Raw genomic sequence first — 19,682 nt, 5'->3', positions numbered from 1 at the left:
AGCCTCTGCCTTCGGCTCAGGTCATGATCTCAGGGTCCTGGGATGGAACCCTGCATCAGGCTCTCTGCTTCTCCCTCTCTCTACCTACTTGTGATTTCTGTCAAATAAATTTTAAAAATCTTAAAATAAGAAAAAAAAGAGAGAGAGAGAGAGAATGGAAGACACAAATGGTAGAACAAGACAAAAGAGATCTGAGCCCTGGCACCACAGCACTCGTGAACAATCCATCTCCAGACTTTTCTGTAAAAATAAACATATTTTCATCTTGTCTAAACTACTGTTAAGTTTTCTTCCTTTCTGCTTTGTTTTACCTTTAAGAGCTGAACCTAATCTTTTCTGTGGTGTGCTAATAACCATGACCCTTGAAATTGTTGATAATGGCTTATTTGGATAGTGGTCTCAAGCTAGTACATGGCTGTTGCTTAGGAAAAGAAGTCAGGCTTACAAAATTAACCTTTTCACCAATATCTCTGTCTTCGATGGAAATACATCTATAAGCCTATTCTTTTATGCTCTCTCTCTCCTAGGGACTAATCTGGTAAGAACCTCATTTGCACCAGCCACATTTATCTATTGGGTGGAGTTAACATGGGGGTGGCTCTATTCATTCATGGCTCAGTTTCTTGGCTCTGACTGCCTGAAAACCCAAGAAAGAATAAAGTCAGTCAGTCTCCCCCATCCTGTACCCTTTTGGAAGTGGGTAGATTAATTCAAGAAAGTGGGAATGAAAGAGGAAGACCCATTTTTGGCCTCTCAGCAGAGCCCAACTCTGCAATTGAGCTAAACTAATAGGACAGTCACTTTAAGCCTCCTCCTGTCCTGTTGTGACTGTTACCAATTTAGGTTGAGCCTTAAGTAGAAAAGGAGTGACTGCTGAGGCTACCCCAGAAATGATATTCTGAGCTTTTTCCATAGTATATCAGTACAAAGTCACATCAGGAACCAAAGTGGCCTTTAATTCTCAAGTCCTATATATTTGTTCATTTTAAGTAATTTTGATTCTCTAAAAATTCCATAAAAATCCTATATTCTTCTTTCTTCTTCTTCTTTGGGCCAGTGTGCTTAAAAAATATGTATATTTAAAAAACATACTCAAAAGCATCACCACTCTACATATTAATGATCTGAACTTGAGAATAAGCACTACAAAATAGTACCATTTTCAATGCACTGAGCAATGTCTTCAATGATACAAATAGGAAGGTAATGCTCAAGGAAACATGAGTAAAACTCCAGCATTCAACATTTTTTTGGAAACACAGATACCAAACCTGAGATATTCCTAAGAAACATGTCAGGGAGTAAGTCTTACACAGCTGAGCACAGTTAGGTGTTAGCATGTCCCAGTAGTTGAGGGATGGGGAGGTCTGCACCATTGCAATGGTATCATCCAACCTACACTGAAGCCTGAGTAACAAGGAAAAAAATCAATTGTTCTAGATTGTCTTTACTTAAAATTTTGACGGTTTGTTCATTGTGGATTTTTTTATACTATTTTTGATTTAAATATTGCATTGGAATATTATTTCTCTCAAGTGCTGAGTTTATTAGCTCCTTCCCAAATTTGGCACCCAAGACAATAGTGTTTGAGGATAAATAAAATGGTCTCAGGGGTATCACCCTCATCCTGGCTCTGCATTTCAGAGTCTAGCACAGGATATGTGTGTGACTTCCATCCAGTTCATCTTCATTTCTGGACCTTAGAACATCTGAGACCGGCAGATGCTTCTTTGCATCACGTTATTATTTGAGCTTCGGAAAAGCCTGGGCCTGCATGATCTCTGAAAAAGTTGACATTAAAGATCCTCAAAGCAATTTTGTTATTGTCCTCAAAAATACAAGTCCCCTATCTTCCCTAGGCAGGTTCATAATAGAGTTGGTTAAATCCTCCCCGAGGTAGGAGCTACACGGACATGTCAAAGAGCTTCAAATCAGGTGAACAGAAAATTGTGAAACCCTTCGGAAGGACTGTTTTCTTTTTCTTAAGAGGAAGGTACACAAAACTACTAAAACCTGCAGATATTTAATAAGAACCAGCATCTGCACTTTGCCTGCTTCAAATGACACAGCATCATCCTAGTGCCAGTCTAGGCCTCTCCCATGCACTGATGTTCACAGCTCAGCCATGACAAAAGCCTAGACTGACACTTTTCTTTGCCTCGAGCAACTGCTCAATGTTCTGTTTTATTTTATTTGCCTTTATTATTTGGCTTTTGGTCGGCCACCCAAAACGACCAGCCTGCAGCGACAGCAAACATGGTTCTTTTCCACAAGACCCACAAGACTGTTCCATCCATCCTCATATCCCCTCCCTGGCAGGTGAGCAAAAAATGGAGCACACCCCTTCAAGGAGGTGCACACAGACACATACTGACATGTGCGTTTCTGATGCCCATTTTTGACCTGCACTGATGCTGTCTGCAGCATTGGTATTGTTGGCAAAGAACAACAGGTTATCTTCAGGGATAAAAGCATTACCTAAATGTAAGATTTTGTCAGGTAATGACCTCACAATTTTCAGAGTATTTCACAATTGCTACCTGGTGGTGATTACAGGGTAGGGCACAGTGTGCTTAGCGGAAAGGTCCAGATTAGGCCCGTGAGGGAGGTGAGGTGTCTGGCAGGACTGACATGCAATGAAAGATTATAAAAACCTGGTTTCTCCAGCCTGATAATGAGCATAGTTAGAAAGGAACTTAATTGCACCACTTAAGATTAGGAAAAGTACAGGGGGGACAAAGTTATCAATTCCAAGCTTAAAATGCCATCGCACAATATGAGAATAAGTACTCATATGAATGGCGCAGCAAGAAAATTTAAAAACCAATAAAATGAAATACTTCTGCATACAGTGGAATTCAGTGCTGCAGGAGATCAGAGAGTCAAATGCAGGAGCTGTATTTTAAAAGGAGGCTGAATAATTTTATGACCACTATAAAAGAGGAGACAGGCTTAAATTGCTGCAGCAAGGTAGGAAATGAGGAAAAACTTCGTAACTACAAAGGTAGTAAGAGCCGGGTGTGGGCATAATCAGAGTATTTTGATTTGCCACATTTTCTGTGGCTTTACCAGGATTTCTCACTCCTACTAGCCAAACCCAAGGTCCGCTCAACCTCTAAGCCCGTGACCTTTTGTTTTGTTCCGTGTTGCCCTACCATCTTTTGTCTTTCATGTAACATTACCAAGGCATTTATCATGAACTCTCTGGTGATCCCTTCTCTGGAATTCATACCCACCAAAGTGATTGGCCAGATGCTGTTTACTTTGCACGCAGATTCCTGAAACCTGCTTTATGCCTTCAATCCCTCCTCCACTTCAAATCACATTATAGCCCTGCGGAGTTACTGGGAGCAGACTCCACACCGCACACAGAAATTCCATTAGATTTCAAATCAGTTGCCTTAACCTCTTACGCACCGTAGACCACAATAATCCATCAGACCACGCTGGTTTAACCACATTCTACCTCTCCCTAATAGCCAACAATAGCCTCTAGATAAATTGGGATTTTCATTCTGTTGACTGTTTGATTGCTTCACACTCCCTACTGGATCATTTCTTGGACGGTGGCACCCTAAAATAATCCCTTGTATTTGTGTAGCATTTCAGAAGCTACAGTGTATTTCTATAACCATATCATTTGATAATAACAGAAGCTCACTACAGAAGTCAGGGTAGGCCAGTATTAATATCTCCTTTTGAAAAATGAGAAATCAAGCCTTATTTCTTCTCAAGTGCTTGCAACCTCTGATTCTTGGTCCCTTTCAATATGAAAGATGATTTACTATAGCTAAGCAAGTTGGTCATTTTATTCACAAACCTCCCCGCTTCCTCTGCCACTTCATTTAAATGCTCTACCACATTTAAAATGGCCTGCCTTCTCTTTCTGATAGTTTTAGCCCTTGGAATGCTACTTACTCCACAAAACAACCCTCATTCTTTTAAAACAGTCTCATATCCTAAGCAATGATCCCTAATACACACATTTCTCTAGGGCTGTTTTCCAAGTCTTCTGAACAAGCATGTGTGCATCCATAAAACAGTAAAGAATAAAGTGAATAAAACCAACAATGTTGCTCATTTTATATGCTTCACAGATTCAGGAACATCTTCCATGAGTGCTCATATTTTCACTTGTTTATTCAATAAATATTGGAGTATCTCCTTTGTGCCAAGACTGAGGATATGTAGCAGAGGGTAAAATTGACTAATGTTCTTGCCTGTATTGGGCTTAGATTCTAGCAGGGAAGACAGACAGTAAACAAAGGTAACTAAGAAATTTATGGAATTATTAGATAGTCTAAAAAAATACAAATTTGATAAAGAAGGAAAGAAGTGTTGGGACAGAGGCATGGAGACGAAATTTAGATAAAGTGAGCAGAAAAGCCCTTAACTGAGAAGATGATTTTTGAGTGAAAACCTGAGTGAAGCAGAAGAGCTAGCCCTGTGGATATTTGTCAGAAGACCATTCCAGATAAAGGAACAGCAAGTGCAAACGCCCTAAGGTGGAACCCTGTCAATGCGTTTTCGAGCAACAACAGAGAAGCGTGTGAGGTCAGACTGGAATGAATGAGGACAATGGTGGTAGAAAGTAAAGGCAGTGAGACACCATGGACATTAATACAGCGCCTGGTAAAAGATGGAGAACCATGTGGGCAGAGAGTGTTAGGAACTAAGTTACACTTAGCAACATCTCTATCTCCTTGGTTGAAAATAAACCAAAAAGGGCAAGAGCAGGTATAAGAAAATCAGTTAGAAGTCTACTGCATTATTCAGGAATGTGATTCGAGTGTTGTAGCAGGAGAGGTAAGAATGGGATAAATTTAGGAAATATTTTGAAGGTAAAATCAATAGAATTTGTGATAAATCTTACGTAGAATGCCAGAAAATAAGACGGGTCAAGGATAACACAAAGACTTGGGCTAGAACAAGTAGGTAGATTAATTTTCCATTAAAAAAGATAGGAAAACAACTATAAGAACAGATTTGGAGGTTGGGGGATATCTCAGCACATGGATTTGGGAAATGTTAAGCATCTTATATCTATTAGACATCCCCACAGAACATCAGGTAAGCATTGTGCATATGGCATATATTAAGATGCATTTAAATACTTAAATTCAGAGCAGGGGGTCAGGCGGGAGGCATAACTATAGACATCATAAACATGTAGATTATATTTAAAATCATGAATCAGTGGAGCTCCTGGGTGACTCCGTCTGGGACTGAATTTTAATTTCAGCTCAGGCCTTGATCTCAGGGTCATGGAATTAAGCCCTGTGTGGGCTGTGTTGGATGGGGAGGCTACTTGGTATTCTCTCTTTCCCTCCCCCTCTGCTTCTCCTCCTGATCATTCTCTCTCTCTGAATCTTAAAAAAAGAAAAAAAAAATCATGAAGGACCCCCTGGGTGGCTCAGTTAGTTTAGCAACTGCCTTCTGCTCAGGTCATGATCCCAAGTCTGATGATAAAGTCCCTACATTGCACTCCTTGCTCAGTGGGGAGCCCACTTTTCCCTCTGCTTGCTGTTCTCTACTGCTAGTGGGCTCTCTCTCTATCTCTCTCTCTGACAAATAACTAAATAGAATCTTTTTAAAAATTAAGAAAAAAATTAAAAACTTAAAAAATCATGAATCATGTTGACATCCTCTGGGAAATGGGGAAAATGAATGGAAAGGAGAAAAAGGTTAAGGAGTAAGCCCTGGCACATTCCAACATGTAGACATTGAAAAGATGAAGAACCTAGTAATGCAGTACCTAGAAAAGTAGAAGGAAAGCTAGGTAAATGTAGTGTCTTGGAAGACAAATGGAGAAAATATTTCAAGGACAGAGAGGGAATTTATATCAAATGCTTCTGAAAACTCCAGCAAGCTGAGATATAATCTTTAGATTAAGCAATAAGGAAATCATAGGTGTCTCTGATAAGACCAGTTTCGGTGGGATAGTGGGAGTTAAAAGATGATTTGAGTAGGTTAAGAAAAGAAGGGAGTAATTAGAAACAGCAAGTCAGTAAGCATAGATAACTCTCTGGAGGAAAAATGGGATAATATCCAGAGGAGAAACTAAAGTCATGAGGATATTTTTTTTAATTGGGAAAATAACGACACAATTACAAGCTAATTAGAATAATCCAACAGAGGGGGACAGGTGAGCTAAAAAAGAAAAGGGCGAGTTGTCAAAATGTCTCTGAATAAGGAAGAAAGGATGAGATCTAATCATTCAAGGCGTATTTGGCTTTCACCAGGAATATCATGCTTATTGATAATCAAAAAAAAGAGGGTAAAGCATACAGGTTAAGATGAAAACAGGCTATCAGAGCATGTGGAAGTTTCTTCTGCTGGCTTTTATATTCAGGGAGGCAGAAAACAGGGTTGTTAGGTGAGAGAGAGGAAGGAAGGAGCTAGGAGGACTGAGAGGAAGAAGTACCCGGGGCTAATCTAGGAGCCTGTGACAATGAGTAGATTGGTAGGATGGCTGGTAGCATTAAGGTCTGCCTCAACAGTAATGATCAGGGAAACCAGTCATCAGTGATTGTGCATTTTGTCCCACTTGTATCAGCCTCAGTTCAATCACAGAAGTACTCAGAGAGCTTGGTTTTTTTTTTTTTTGTTTTGTTTTGTTTTTAAAGATTTTATTTATTTATTTGAGAGAGAGACAGTGAGAGAGAGCATGAGAGAGGAGAGGGACAGAGGGAGAAGAAGACTCCCTGTGGAGCTGGGAGCCTGATGTGGGACTCGATCCCAGGACTCCAGGATGATGACCTGAGTCGAAGGCAGCTGCTCAACAACTGAGCCACCCAGGCGCCCCCAGAGAGCTTGTTTTAACCAAGGTTGTGATATAGCCCAGTATGATTTAGCCTAGTATCACAAAGGGAGAGTGGGCAAAGGAGTTGAGAGTATGCAAGGGAGTGAGTATAATGATGGGCCCTATATTTTAAACTGGACAAGGGACTAGGAGACAAGGTTTGGGATTTAGGGATATTGAAAAGGTAGTAGGAACATTAGGGTGTGGGGAGGTTTAAAAGATTGCTGCAGTTGAGATACAGGTATCCCTTGCTTTCTGAAAGTTCGCATTACTCAACATCACTCTTACCAAAGACCAACATTAACACCAGTGTCGCCAATTGAAAGGAATCCAAAGGATTTTTGCTTTTATGAAGAAAATGGAAACTGTGGTTTTGCAGTGAGCAGCTACGGAGGCAGCACATAACATCGAGCAGCAAGAGGGGCATCACCACGCTCCTTTCCCGTGAGCTACACTCAGCATCTCAGCCTCTAGCCACCATAGCTTTGAACTGTGTCTGTGAGTATCTGTGCTTTTCGATTTATTTTGGGCATCTGTTAGCAAGATGTGTCCTAAGGGATCAGAAAAGCCAAGGAGGGTTTTTACTTTTTTGTTGGGTCTTTCAATACTCAAAAACATTGCCAGATAAATGAATGGCAATTGCTTCTTTGTTTTATGCAATTTGGCTTAGGAAAGATTTCATAGGAATGCTGTACTTTCAGGTCATGGGGAAACCTGTAACTGAGGGAGTAAACTGGGGAGATAGGGTTAGGGTGGTAAGGAGTTTATGGGATGTCTGAAATTGATGTAACAGATGTGTATGGGTCATGAAAAGATCAGATTATAGCCAGAGGAGTGGTTGACTGAGGTCCAGTGAGGCAAAGAAACAGAGTACAGAGTTCTGGAGAGATCATATACCTGGATTTGAAAGCACCAAGAATGCGACAGGAGTGGCATTGGTGAAAGGAGCACTAAGCTAAAATCTTCAAGAGGTGAGGGACCCTACTCAAAAGGAGGATGGCAGTGGGTGGTTGTAACAAAAGGTGTACAGGTGATACTGTACTCTGATGACATGGGGGTAAAAGGTGAGTATTTTTAAGGGAGGAGGAGAGAAAGAATGATCTAGAAGTGATCAGAAGGAGCAAGCAAATGGCCTAACCCACCGCCTGTCCCTTTCCACAAGGCATATAAGAGAGAAAACTGCCATATTGAGGGGCCTCCAGGGGAAGTAATGCCATCAAAGGAAAGCCAAGCAATGAGTAAAGGGCATGCTGAGCTGAGTCTTCAATGGGTCCTGAGTTCTCTCTTTCTTTAGGAGTAGATTCCTTCTTATTCAGGTGAATGAGCTCTTCTTCAGGACTTTGAAGAGTTCTAGATTCCTAATGATGGAAACATGGATATTGCAGAAGGACAGTCTTAGCCCTATGGCACAACTGTTCTCCTAAACCCTGCTGCTGTGGCCTGTGGATTAGTGGATGTCCCGAGCTTTCTGTCCCTTCTTAACTTCTGTCAGCAAGGCTTCTAGGCTGCTGAGACCACAAAGGCCACAGAGCCAAGGCTCCCCCTTGGGTCTCCACCTCCCTCTCCAGTGTCCATAGAAAGTGTCCATAGAAAGTGAAATCATTGAGGAGGCTTCAGGAGAGTTCTAAAGAAAACCCCAACTATGTACATCTGTTCTGCTCAATAGAGTATATGAAATATTTACCAAAAACAATTCTGGAAGCAGAGAATATTGAGAGACCTATAGCCAGTGACACAAATGAATTCTGACTCCTGCCCCCATCTATCTGCTTTCCTTTGGTTACTAAAATGTTTTCCGAGTGTTAACACATCAAGACCAACCTGAGGAAACTGGGGGATGATAGTAAACTCCAGAATGTCTCCTAGATAGCGTAGCTAGACAAAATATAGAATGGCCAATGAAATTTGGATTTTAGATGCGCTATAATTTTTTTTTAGTATAAGTATGTCCCATGCAATATTTTTATTTATTGTATGTTTGTTTGCTATATTTGACAACACTACCCCACAGGAATTTTTAGAATTAATAGAGATGTATGAATAACTAAACTGGGTATGTCTTAAAGTAGCAAGACCCAAATAAATATGCCTCAGAAACAGTGGGAAAGTTTTAAAGCCTCTTCTCCCAAATTACCTATTCTAGGGTTCCTATGTCACCAACATAGGCTTTAGAAAGATACATGCAAAGCTGAAATAAGGCAAAAGTCACCTAATTTATTCCCTCCCTGCTTCGTCCCAAGCACTCCATAATTCCCTATGTCCCTACAATTGCAAGTGATGGTTTAGGGAATGGGAAGAGAATCATTACACAAGATTAGATGTGACAACCACTAGAAGGTAGTGTCACTGAGAGTCCAGAGGAATTGGACAAAAAAGAAACACTCTCAGGCATGGACCCCCAGCCTGCTAATAGGCTTTTCCTAGCACTGGCCTTCCCTGTGGGGTCTGTGGCTTAGCCCTATACCTTTTTACCCTAAACAGTTTTTAAGAAAAAGGAAAGATGGAAGAAACCTTTCCTAATGAAGTGTTTTAAAAATCTTTGATTTAAATGTAGCAAATCTAGTAAGCCTGCCACTGGTATTCTATTTTGTTAGAGCCAAGATGATGCTCCCTGATTACTGAAGGTCAGCAGTTACCAGAGCACGCCGTGTGTCATACTACCTAATGGCAAGAGTCATACGGTAGCTGAAACATGAAAGAAATGCAGTGTATTAAAATCTATCAATCCAGTAGTGAAGAGCCAGCTGGATAAATCAGAATAGACTTCAGATAATCACTATATATGAACCCGAAAATTTATCCACATCCCTATCTCAAAAGCTAACACATTTCATGCTCTTTCTCATATTTAAATCTAGATAAGTGGATTTCCAATATCCTTTGAGGATGCAGCTGTTGTTAAACACTGTGATTTCATATTTATACAGCTCTTCTCATCATAGGATCTTAGGCCATTTTACCAGCATAATTCAGTATTAATAATCATAAAAAAACAATAATTTTAGCTACATTATTCTACTGGGCACCTAGTCAGAAACACATTTATTTTCCTGGGCATTTGCAAGTTCCTGCTTTACCCTCAAGGAGAAAAAGCAGCCAAATCTTCTGATCCCCCAGAGGAGAATAAAGAATAATTAAGGCCAGCCAACAGGACAAAAGAATGATGTTTTCAAACAAACTCCACTTGTGGGAACCACTAGAAAACCATTTTACATGCTCCAGGAAAGAGGAAATTGGTTTGGCAATGTGGTGAAAAATTTGGACAACATTTATATAGGAAAGAAAACTAAGATTCTTACATAGATTAGACTACTCAGATAAATTTATATCTTGAAATTAATGTGGCAACACCCACCCCCAACAGGACTATTAAAAATCAACTTAAAAATGTGTTTTCCAGGTGAATAAATCATTCAACACAGCCTCCTGTATGAGCCTTACTACACCTTGAATATTTTATCCTACCTACACTCCAAGATCTTACCCTACCCACCAGTGTAGCCAGGATGATTATATGTACCACGGATAACTAATGTCTGATGCAGGAACGTTTGTGCCTAGAAGCCCTGTAACCCCTCCTCATCACACTGGATAAATCTCATCCCCTTTTTTATTTTTCTTACCCACAGACCATTTACTTAATTCTACCTCAAGCCAGGTGTCTTAGGTACTTACATACCCCTTTTCCAATATTTAACTATAGGACCATAAGCAGAAGGGACCTTGGCACAAAGTACTATTCCCTGAATCGGGCAGTGACCACGGAGAATTTGGTTTAAAATTTATGGGAAAACGGGAAAAGGAAGTCCACATGGCAAAATGCGCAAGTATATCTATTCTGTCTTATAAGCGATATGCAGCCCCGTGTGTGTAAAGATTAGCTGTAAAACTTGGCAGACTCTCACCAGATGCTAACAATGATTTTTAAGCAGTTCAAATAACTTGGATAACTATGCCTCATTAAATGACATAGTGCATGTCAAACACTGTACAGCACAGTTTATTTTGGCTGGTTTGAATATCGAAATCTTGGTACTGCATCATTTCTCCCATTTTAAAATGAAATCTCTTTCTGAAATTTCCTTTTCTTTCCTTTTCTCCTTTTTTAAAATCCACACATCAGCCCTTCTTCCCCCAAAATGCGTGTCATTCACTCAAATCAGGTCACAAAATTGAAGATTTAGCATGCTGGGAAAACAGACTGAATAGTGAACATTATTAGACACTGGTGGGATTACTTAAGTAGCTCTAGGAAGAAACTGCATTTCCATGTCACAGTGGTCTGAGATGGATTTAGGACAAGACAACACAAGTAATATGTCTGATGAATGTCATGAATCCTACTAAATCAATTAGTTGCTAAGATATAAGAAAATTTTCTCTACCCTCTTCCTCACCCCCAGTGCTGCAAAGGCCATGAAGTTATCAAGCACAAGGACTACAGCATCCCGCCAGGGTTCAGCTGCTGCAGGAGGCTCCTAAATGGAAAATTACTCTGATTGTGAAAGTACAATTTCAGATGGCAAGCATCATCAATGACACTGAACTTCTCTGCTGAAACTCAGAGAAAGGCCTAAGTGTTTATCCCATTCTAAAGATACAATTAGCTGAAGTTTTTATCTCCACATCTGAACAGCCTAAAACAGACAAGCGCCCGAGGAGCATTTCTGGTTGAGAAAAGGAGGATGTGATCCCACACCGGACTGGTTTCTTTTCTTTCCATTAACAGACTTTTTGAATAGGCAGCAATTAATCACTCCTCTCTGCTTACAAAGACAATTAGAGCTTTGTATTCTAACTCCAGTTTGATGGGTATTTAGGGTAAAGAATCATCAACATGGTCAGAATCTTCACCATTAAAATAAGAGTTTATGCAGAGTGTAATGACCAAGAAATTTTCAGTCCAAATGAGGATAAGTCATTTCAGTGAAAAGGTTTAAAAAAAAAAGAGAGAGAGAAAGTTATTGAATCATCTTTGGAGGGTTATAGAGTACTAATAAATATATTGTTAGTGATTCCGTAAAGCAGTGCAAAGACCATGCAACCAAGATGGTTTTAATGCATTAGTGTTACTCTAAGAGGCGACACTCAATCCAAGCATTCTTCTACTGTGCTAGACTTTTTGGTGTTTTACTTTGGAATCTAATTTAAAAATTAGAATACATCCACTCTCTAAGTATTTGTCCCTTGATGCCAAATGTGATTTTTCGAAAACTTCCAGAATTCATATAGAAATCCATCAGTCAGGTCTGATGAATGAGGGCCCCCAAAGTGACCACGCTGAAATACAACACTCCTTTATGAATAGCGTGTTTATTATGTCCATTCAGTTAAGCAACATTTATCAACTGAGATCTTGCCAGGTGTTAAGTGTCAAGATGGAGACATATAAATAAGAATACACATGCACCCTCCCCCTTAAGGATTTTAAAGTACACTGGCAAGAAAGAAATAGCTACTTGGACAACTGCAGAAAACCACCAAAGATTTATAAAGAAAATGCTCCGAGAGCATCTACAAGGGAATGATTTATTTCAACGGAAGAGATCATGAGAGGACTGGTGGAGAAGGCTGAATCTGATGTGGGTCTTGAGAGATGAGTAAGATTTCAACAGGGGAAATCAGTGACAGGTAGGAAAGGAAGCACTTGTTAAACAAATGTGATTGTGAAGCCATGACACACAAGAGAGCGCAGAATGTGTTTATGGTACCACAGTTATACTGCTGGAAGTCAAGACTGACCGGTAAAGTAGGAGGCTAGAAAAGTGGAAATGTGGCCACTGAGATACCTACAACTGGAGAGGACCTGTAAGAACATCTATTTATACTCTACTGTTTTATAGTTGAAGAAGCAAGAAGTCGCTAGAGAAACTCGTACGATCACAAGGATAACTAGACCTGGCCATAAGTGAATCCAAAGCTTCCACCATTCAAACCAGTCCTTTGCACCACCCCATGTGTTGTCTACATCCCATCATGGCAGGTGGTTCTTATAAGCAATAATGAGTTTGAAGTTTTTGAGCGGGACCGTGATATGATCAGATACACATACAGTCTAGAAAACTCCAAAAGCAGTGAGAAAAGACTGGAGAGAGAAAGACTGGTTAAAAAGCTTTTGCAGTCATCTAAGTCAGAGATAATGGGAGCCTGACCCAGAATTGTGATGACTGAAATAGAAAGGAAGTGATGGATTCAAGTGTCATTTCGAGGATGAAATTGCTGCAACTTGGTGATGAGAGAGAGCAAAAAATTACAGATGATGATCAAGTTCCAGAGCCTCAGTGAAGGCAGATCACCTGAGAAAGGAAAGGAATAAAAGGGGGCTGAATAAAAGACTTAGAGGAATAAAACAGTTAACTCTGTGTCCCCTTCTGTTGGCTAATGACACTCAGTCACTCAATAGAAGCTGCAGCACACCTCTTTCACCACTCGCCGGTCCCCACTGACGGTTTCTTCGAATCTCCCCCGGATCAGTGTAGTAGAATCTCCTAAGTGACGTCTTAATCTTTGGCTTCACAACCTTCCATTTCATTCGTACAATGCTGTAAAACACAAACACAAGGTAATCACATTCTGCTGACACTTAAAACTCTCCACATGCTCCCAGTCATTGAATAATATCCAAGTACTTGTCAGTATTGAAGTTATTGCAAATCCCTTATTTGTTGTCATATCTTCCTAGTCTATGAACTTTGGGGTTCATTTATGGCAGGGACCTTCTCTAATTTATTTGCGTATTGCCAATGCCTAGCAATCCATCTGTGCTCAAAAATGTATTTTGACCAGTACAAAGCCCTTTTACATCTGGCCCTGCCCATTTCTCCGACGCTGGGTCCTGTCTGCCACAGCCCCATTGATCCCTGCTTAATTATCATGCAAGCTCGAAGTCCAGAGACACCAAACTATTTGCAGGTGCCTGAGTATTCTCTTCTGTTTTCTCACATTTGTACTGTGTCTTTGCCCCTTCTCTTTGTTCTTTTTTTCCACTTTGTTGTATTTCCTATAATAACCTATATTCCCAAGTATCAGCTGATAACCCCCTTCCTCCAAATAGCCTTTTTCTAACCTTCTTGCCTCCTTCTCATCACACCACTGAGCCCAGACTGAGTAGTCGACTCTTCCAATATGCATTATCACTAACACTGCATTTATCAAACTGCTTCATAATAGTGGCTCCCCTCTTTCTTTCCACATAAATGCCAAGTTCCTAATTGGTTCACAGGTCTTCATCTCTGGAAGTAGGATTGAATGACACATACATTCAGTAAATGACAAAAGAACAAAAGAAAGGAAGGAATGGAGGGAAGGAAGAAAAAGCAAGCTCGATATTTTACTTGATGAGTTCTTCAACAGAACATTCATTAAGAAATGTCCAACAGATCCACAGGGTGGAGTGGACAGAAGGTTGAGCATCTATTCCTTTGTCTTCCTGCTCATTACTTTGTTTTACTAGGCCTTCAGAAACAATTCAATAACTAGAGGGTTCATTCTAAGTTGCATTTTAAGTTGTTAGGAAACAGTAAAAACTAATCTTTTAAGGAAAGCCATGTTTTATTAAATACTTGACTTTCTTCATTTTGGCTTAAGGCTTGTAGAATTAGGAAGTCAGAGTATGTCTACCACTCAATTAAAAGGTGCAATACCACTGAAAAAGTGTCACGTTCCTTCAGTACATTGTCTGGTTGCTGCCTCCTCTCTGGGCAGCTGTGTTTCATAATCATGGTCACCATCATGAAATACAACATTCTAAAAACCAAACTAGAGTCTATCTTTTTCTCTGATGAAAGTCAAAGTTCCTTCAAAAAATTCTTATAGGAAAAAACAAGAATACACAAAATACTTCCAAAAAATCACTGTGGTTAAATAAGGTAAAGCTAGAGGAAGAGGTTATAGTGGTACCATATCATCTCTTAAGACCAGTTTAGAGTGATAGATGATAAATAAGTTGTAAGAAAACAAGAAGTTTTGTTCTGCAAAGTTCTCCTGGAGAAGAAAGGAGAACAAAGAAAATTAAAGTTCCTCCCAGGGATAGCAAATATGTAACTGCTGACATTTCCACTCAGCATCTGTTTTGTCTTTTCCTTGTCTGTTTTCATTTTCCTGACAAACCTATTTGACTAGGGTTCTTCATTCAGTCAATAAATGTTTATTGCATGCCTATTATATGAACACAATGGTTAACAAAATGCGTTCCTTGCCCTGAAGCTTTAGCAGGTAAATTTAAAAATAAAGAGAGAGAGAGAGAGAGAGACAAAATCAAGGTGTGATAAGAACTAAATTGAAGAAGCAGGTGGAGAGAGAAAATGCCCTAATCTGGGGAAGGAGGTTTTGGTAAGGACTTCTAGGTGAAGGTCATTGCTAAACTGAGTTAATCAAGCAAAGAAGAGTGGTGGAGCGATGGGATAAAGAAAGATGGGACAGGGGCGCCTGGGTGGCTCAGTGCGTTAAAGCCTCGGCCTTTGGCTCGGGTCATGATCTCAGGGTCCTGGGATCGAGCCCCACATTGGGCTCTCTGCTCAGCAGGGAACATGCTTCCCCCTCTCTCTCTGCCTCTCTGCCTACTTGTGGTCTCTGTCTGTCAAATAAATAAATAAAATCTTAAAAAAAAAAAAAAAAGGGACAGAGAGACAAGATTTTCCTATCTGAGGGAACAGTATCTGCAAAAGCAAGGAAAAGCGTATTTTGAAGAGATTGATAAACATATCAGTATCTTGTAATATATACTGTGATAGGAGAAGAGATAGGAGAAGAGTCTGAAAAGATAAACAGGATCATGAAAATTCTGATAGGACAGGTAGGAGTTGGATTTTATCCTAAGGACTGTGGGTGGTACTGACAAGTTTTAATCACATAGTTTGGATTTTAGAAAGACCATAGGCTACTAGTGTAGAAAAAGACAAGAATTGAGACAGTTGGGAGATTGTTCTGATAACCTTGGCAAGAGGCAATGATGGCCTAACTCAAGAAAGCAGTGATGACATGGAAAGACCTGGATAAATTGGGATGGTATCAAGGAGAAAAAAGCTGTAAAGAAGCTTGATATGTAGGTGTGGGAATTTAAAAATGTTCCTTATACCCTGTCTCTCTCTCTCTCTCCCTCTCTTTTCTGTTCTTCTTCTTCTTCTTTTTTTATTTTTTATATGATCTATGGAACTTAAACAATGATGTTGGTCACACTTCGTATGAAGTCATCCAAAGTAGCTGGGTGGGCTACATCTAGCTGTTTCTATTGGTAGGGTAAGAATACTGATAGAAGAAATGAAATTTTTTATCCATTTAGCAGGTATCTTTTCATTGGTTTAGGAAAACGGAATGTTCAACATTGTACCTAGGACGTTGAATGAAAAATATCTGAAAAGTTAAGAATAATAATAACTGAGGGGCACCTGGGTGCCTCAGTAGGTTGGGTGGCTGAGTCTTTTATTTTGGCTAAGGTCATGATCTCAGAGTCCTGGGATTAAGTCCTAAATCGGGCTTTCCGCTCGCAGGGAGTCCCTAGAGGAGTCTCTCTCCATCTCCCTTTGCCCCTCCCTGCTATCCAATGGCCATGAGGATGCATGCGCTCTCTCAAAATACATAAATATATCTTAAAAAAAAAAAAAAAGAACTGATATTTGTTTTTATTATTATTCCCCATGTAAGTACTAATAGTTCATAAGCCAGCCATACATGCCTCGGTGAATCTGATGTGTTTCTGAATTTAATGTTGCTATTTCTGCTCAAAACAAAAGGAGTTGCTATAATTATTATTTCATATATAAGTTCATGTCTCATGATTCTTTCTTTGAACCTATAATTCAAACAAACTTCAAGACTAATCATAAGCCTTTCAGTTTTTTTCCTCCAAAATCTGAGACTAAATTTAAATTCTTCTCACATTTGCATGAAATCTATATGGAAAGTACGGTTCCCTTCTAAGAGATGTCTCACCCAAAGATAAAGACAAGCAAATTTCAAAATGTCCCAAGCATTACCCAGTCTCCTTTTTATTATATCAGCCATGAAACAAACAACAACAATAAAAAACATAGGAAAAAAGTTCTTTGTGCCTTGAGAAGGCAAAGAGGAATAACAATGAAAATCTAAACATACCACCTTTATTATGCTAAGTGAAATGAGGCAGAGACAAAGAAATATCATATGATTTCACTTATATGTGGAATCTAAAAAACAACACAAAAGAACAAACAAAGCAAAACAGAAACTGTCATAAATACAGAGAACCCATGGTTGTGGTGGGCGGGGGGGGGGCAAGGGGGGGATTGGAAGGTAGGCAAAATAGCTGAAAGAGATTAAGAAGCACAAACTTCCAGCTATAAAAGAAGTAAGTCATCGGGAAGTAAAATACAGCATAGAAAATATAGTCAACAATATTATAATACCTTTGTATGGTGACAGAGGACGACTAGACTTATCTCAGTGAGCACTGCATAATGTACGGAACTGTTGAATCACTATGTTGTGTACTTAAAACATATTATATTATATTATATGTCAACTATGTTTCAATTTAAAATTAGTTAATTTTTAAAAATGCAAACAAAATAAAAAATAAAACAAACATACCACCCTGATAGTCTCCTTTAAGGAAATAAAAGTAACACAGACTTCTGATAAGGTATAAATGCCATGGGGTACTAAAAATATCAGTTACATAACAAGAAGGGAAACGAGGCAAGGGAGTTGCTCATAAAGAAAAATCTTCCCCAGTCCCCACATAACAAACCAAGCTGCATAATACTCAAAGAACTTTATTTTTATACTGCCCCTTCTCTGAATGATCAAAAAGTACTAGTCCAGTAAATGCATATTAATAGGTTTGAGTCTAGGAAAAACAACTGTATGACCAAACTAGAAAATTCTCCAACCAATACATCAGAACTGTACAATAAACACCAGGGGTATTTTAAGTTTCTCTGAGCAGTATTCATTGGTATTGCATCCCTAAAGAAAGAAATTGGTTTAGGGGTACCTGGGTGGCTCAGTGGGTTAAAGCCTCTGCCTTCCGCTCAGGTCATGACCTCAGAGTCATGGGTTCGAGCCCCACATTGGCTCTCTGCTAAGCAGGGAACCTGCTTCCCTTCTCTCTCTCTCTGCCTATCTCTCTGCCTATTTGTGATTTCTGTCAAATAAATAAATAAAATTTTTTAAAAAGAAAGAAATTGGCTTACATTTTTGAGGTAAAACTCTGTTTAAAAAAAAAAACAAAAAACAACCCCACGCTCTTTTTAGAGAGGTTAGAAATTAGACAAACACCTCCCTTGATCTAGCACCCTACCTTGGAAGACTATAAGGGCCCTTGTGAATGTTACCTTCTGTGGAAAAAGCATCTCTGCAGATGTGACTTAAGTTCAAAGTTCTTGAGATGGGAAGATGTCCCCGGGTTATCAGGGCGGGTCCTCACTGCAATTCTGTATTGAATCCGCAAGAGATTCGATACAGAAGAGGAGAAGGTAACCAGGCCACAGAGGCAGAGAAAGCGGCCATGCGGCCACAGGCCAAGGAACCTCTGCATCACCAGAGGCTGGAAGACGCAGGGAATGGCTGGTCCCCCAGCGCCTCCAAAGGGGGCCCGCCCCGTCGACATCGTTTTCAGCCCAGTGAGCCTGATTTGGGACCTCTGGCCTGCAGAATTGTGGGAGAACGGACTTCTCGTGATTGAAGCCACCAAGTTTGGGGATGCCTTATACAGCAGCCACGGGGAGGTCAAACAGAGGCTCGGGCACGTACCGCCCGGGAGCGAGACTAGCCTCATCCCTCACTTTGCCACTCAGCCCTTCTCCGGCGGCGACGGTGCAAGGTGCTCGCGCCGGGGGCGTGTCACCTCCCTAAAAGAGGCGGAACTTCCACCGTTTTCATCGCAGACAGCCTCCGGGGCACCCTCGCCACGGAGGAAACCCAAACTTCCCTCCCCAGAGGCAAACGGAACGGGCCTGCGCGCCGCTCAGTAGCAGAGTCGGGCGGCGGGGAGGGGACTGCCTGCCTTTTCGGGACAGTGAACTGCTGCCAGTCGCAGCTGAAACCATTCTGGGAGCACGTCCGTGGGTATGACTCACTGGTGAGGAGAAACCAGACAGCCAAGTGTGGAGCGCTGGGAAGGCTTCCAGGGAAGAGGCTCCTCTCTCGGGCCGGCGATTCAGAAGCAATGTGACTTTGGGCCAGTTGCTAACCTACTTCACAACAGTGTCAGAGGGCAGCTTTGCAATTAATTTGTAAATGCCCTTTGGCCCGCAGAAAATCCATTCAGCCTGTGAGATTTTTATCTCCCAGAGCTGCTGATTTGCATACCATGCAGCTCTGCCCAGGAAACAAGCCTCTGCCCGCATTAAGTACGAATGCAGAGTTCTCTTAAAAACACAGATTCCCTGCAAGATCTCAATAAAAATGAAAGAAAGGAAGAGGGAGACTATTAACACTCGTTTTGGTTCCACTGGCGAAGCCCCGTTTGACATATTCTGATTGTGTTTAGCAAACAGGTATCCGGGTAAGCATTTATTTCCTTGGGCACTGAGGTGGTTGGCAAATTGAGTTCGGATGCTTTCGGATCCTCAGGGAAAGGGCATTGTATAAATCCAGAGAACTATTATGCGAGAGAGAGCCTTTATCTCCCGGTCTTAATAAAGAACTAAGCATAAGCCGTATCAGACTTCTGGTTCAGACACCAAATTGACCCCTCTGGGAGCTCGGCAAGTCTCAGTCTCCTCCCTGCCTTATAGAGCAGTGGTAATAAAAGAGCGTACACCCAGGATTAACTAAAGTTCACATGCTGCCTTGAAGAGAAAAGTCTTGATTTAAGTCCTGAAAATTTATATTAGTGGGAGGGGAAAGACTAGAGAGGGGCAAAAGGAATGGAAAGTTACAGAAAGTTTTAATGAGAAGT

The 19,682-nt window shown here is 40.6% G+C and overlaps 1 long non-coding RNA gene across 1 annotated transcript; it reads right to left on the bottom strand.

Annotated features, from left to right (window-relative positions):
- Nucleotides 1–12,114: 12,114 nt before the first annotated feature.
- Nucleotides 12,115–19,114, bottom strand: LOC106003991. The gene is made up of 3 exons (XR_006605737.1): nucleotides 18,859–19,114; nucleotides 13,220–13,344; nucleotides 12,115–13,098 (listed from the first exon to the last, which is right to left on the bottom strand). It is a non-coding gene; the product is annotated as an uncharacterized LOC106003991 (long non-coding RNA).
- Nucleotides 19,115–19,682: the final 568 nt, after the last annotated feature.

Source organism: Mustela putorius, unplaced genomic scaffold (genome assembly GCF_011764305.1).
Source record: "Mustela putorius furo isolate JIRA1106 unplaced genomic scaffold, ASM1176430v1.1 tig00000179_pilon_pilon_pilon, whole genome shotgun sequence".
Classification (NCBI taxonomy): domain Eukaryota; kingdom Metazoa; phylum Chordata; class Mammalia; order Carnivora; family Mustelidae; genus Mustela; species Mustela putorius.
Note: the sequence above shows the minus strand (reverse complement) of the source record. Positions and strands in the feature narration are given on the sequence as shown.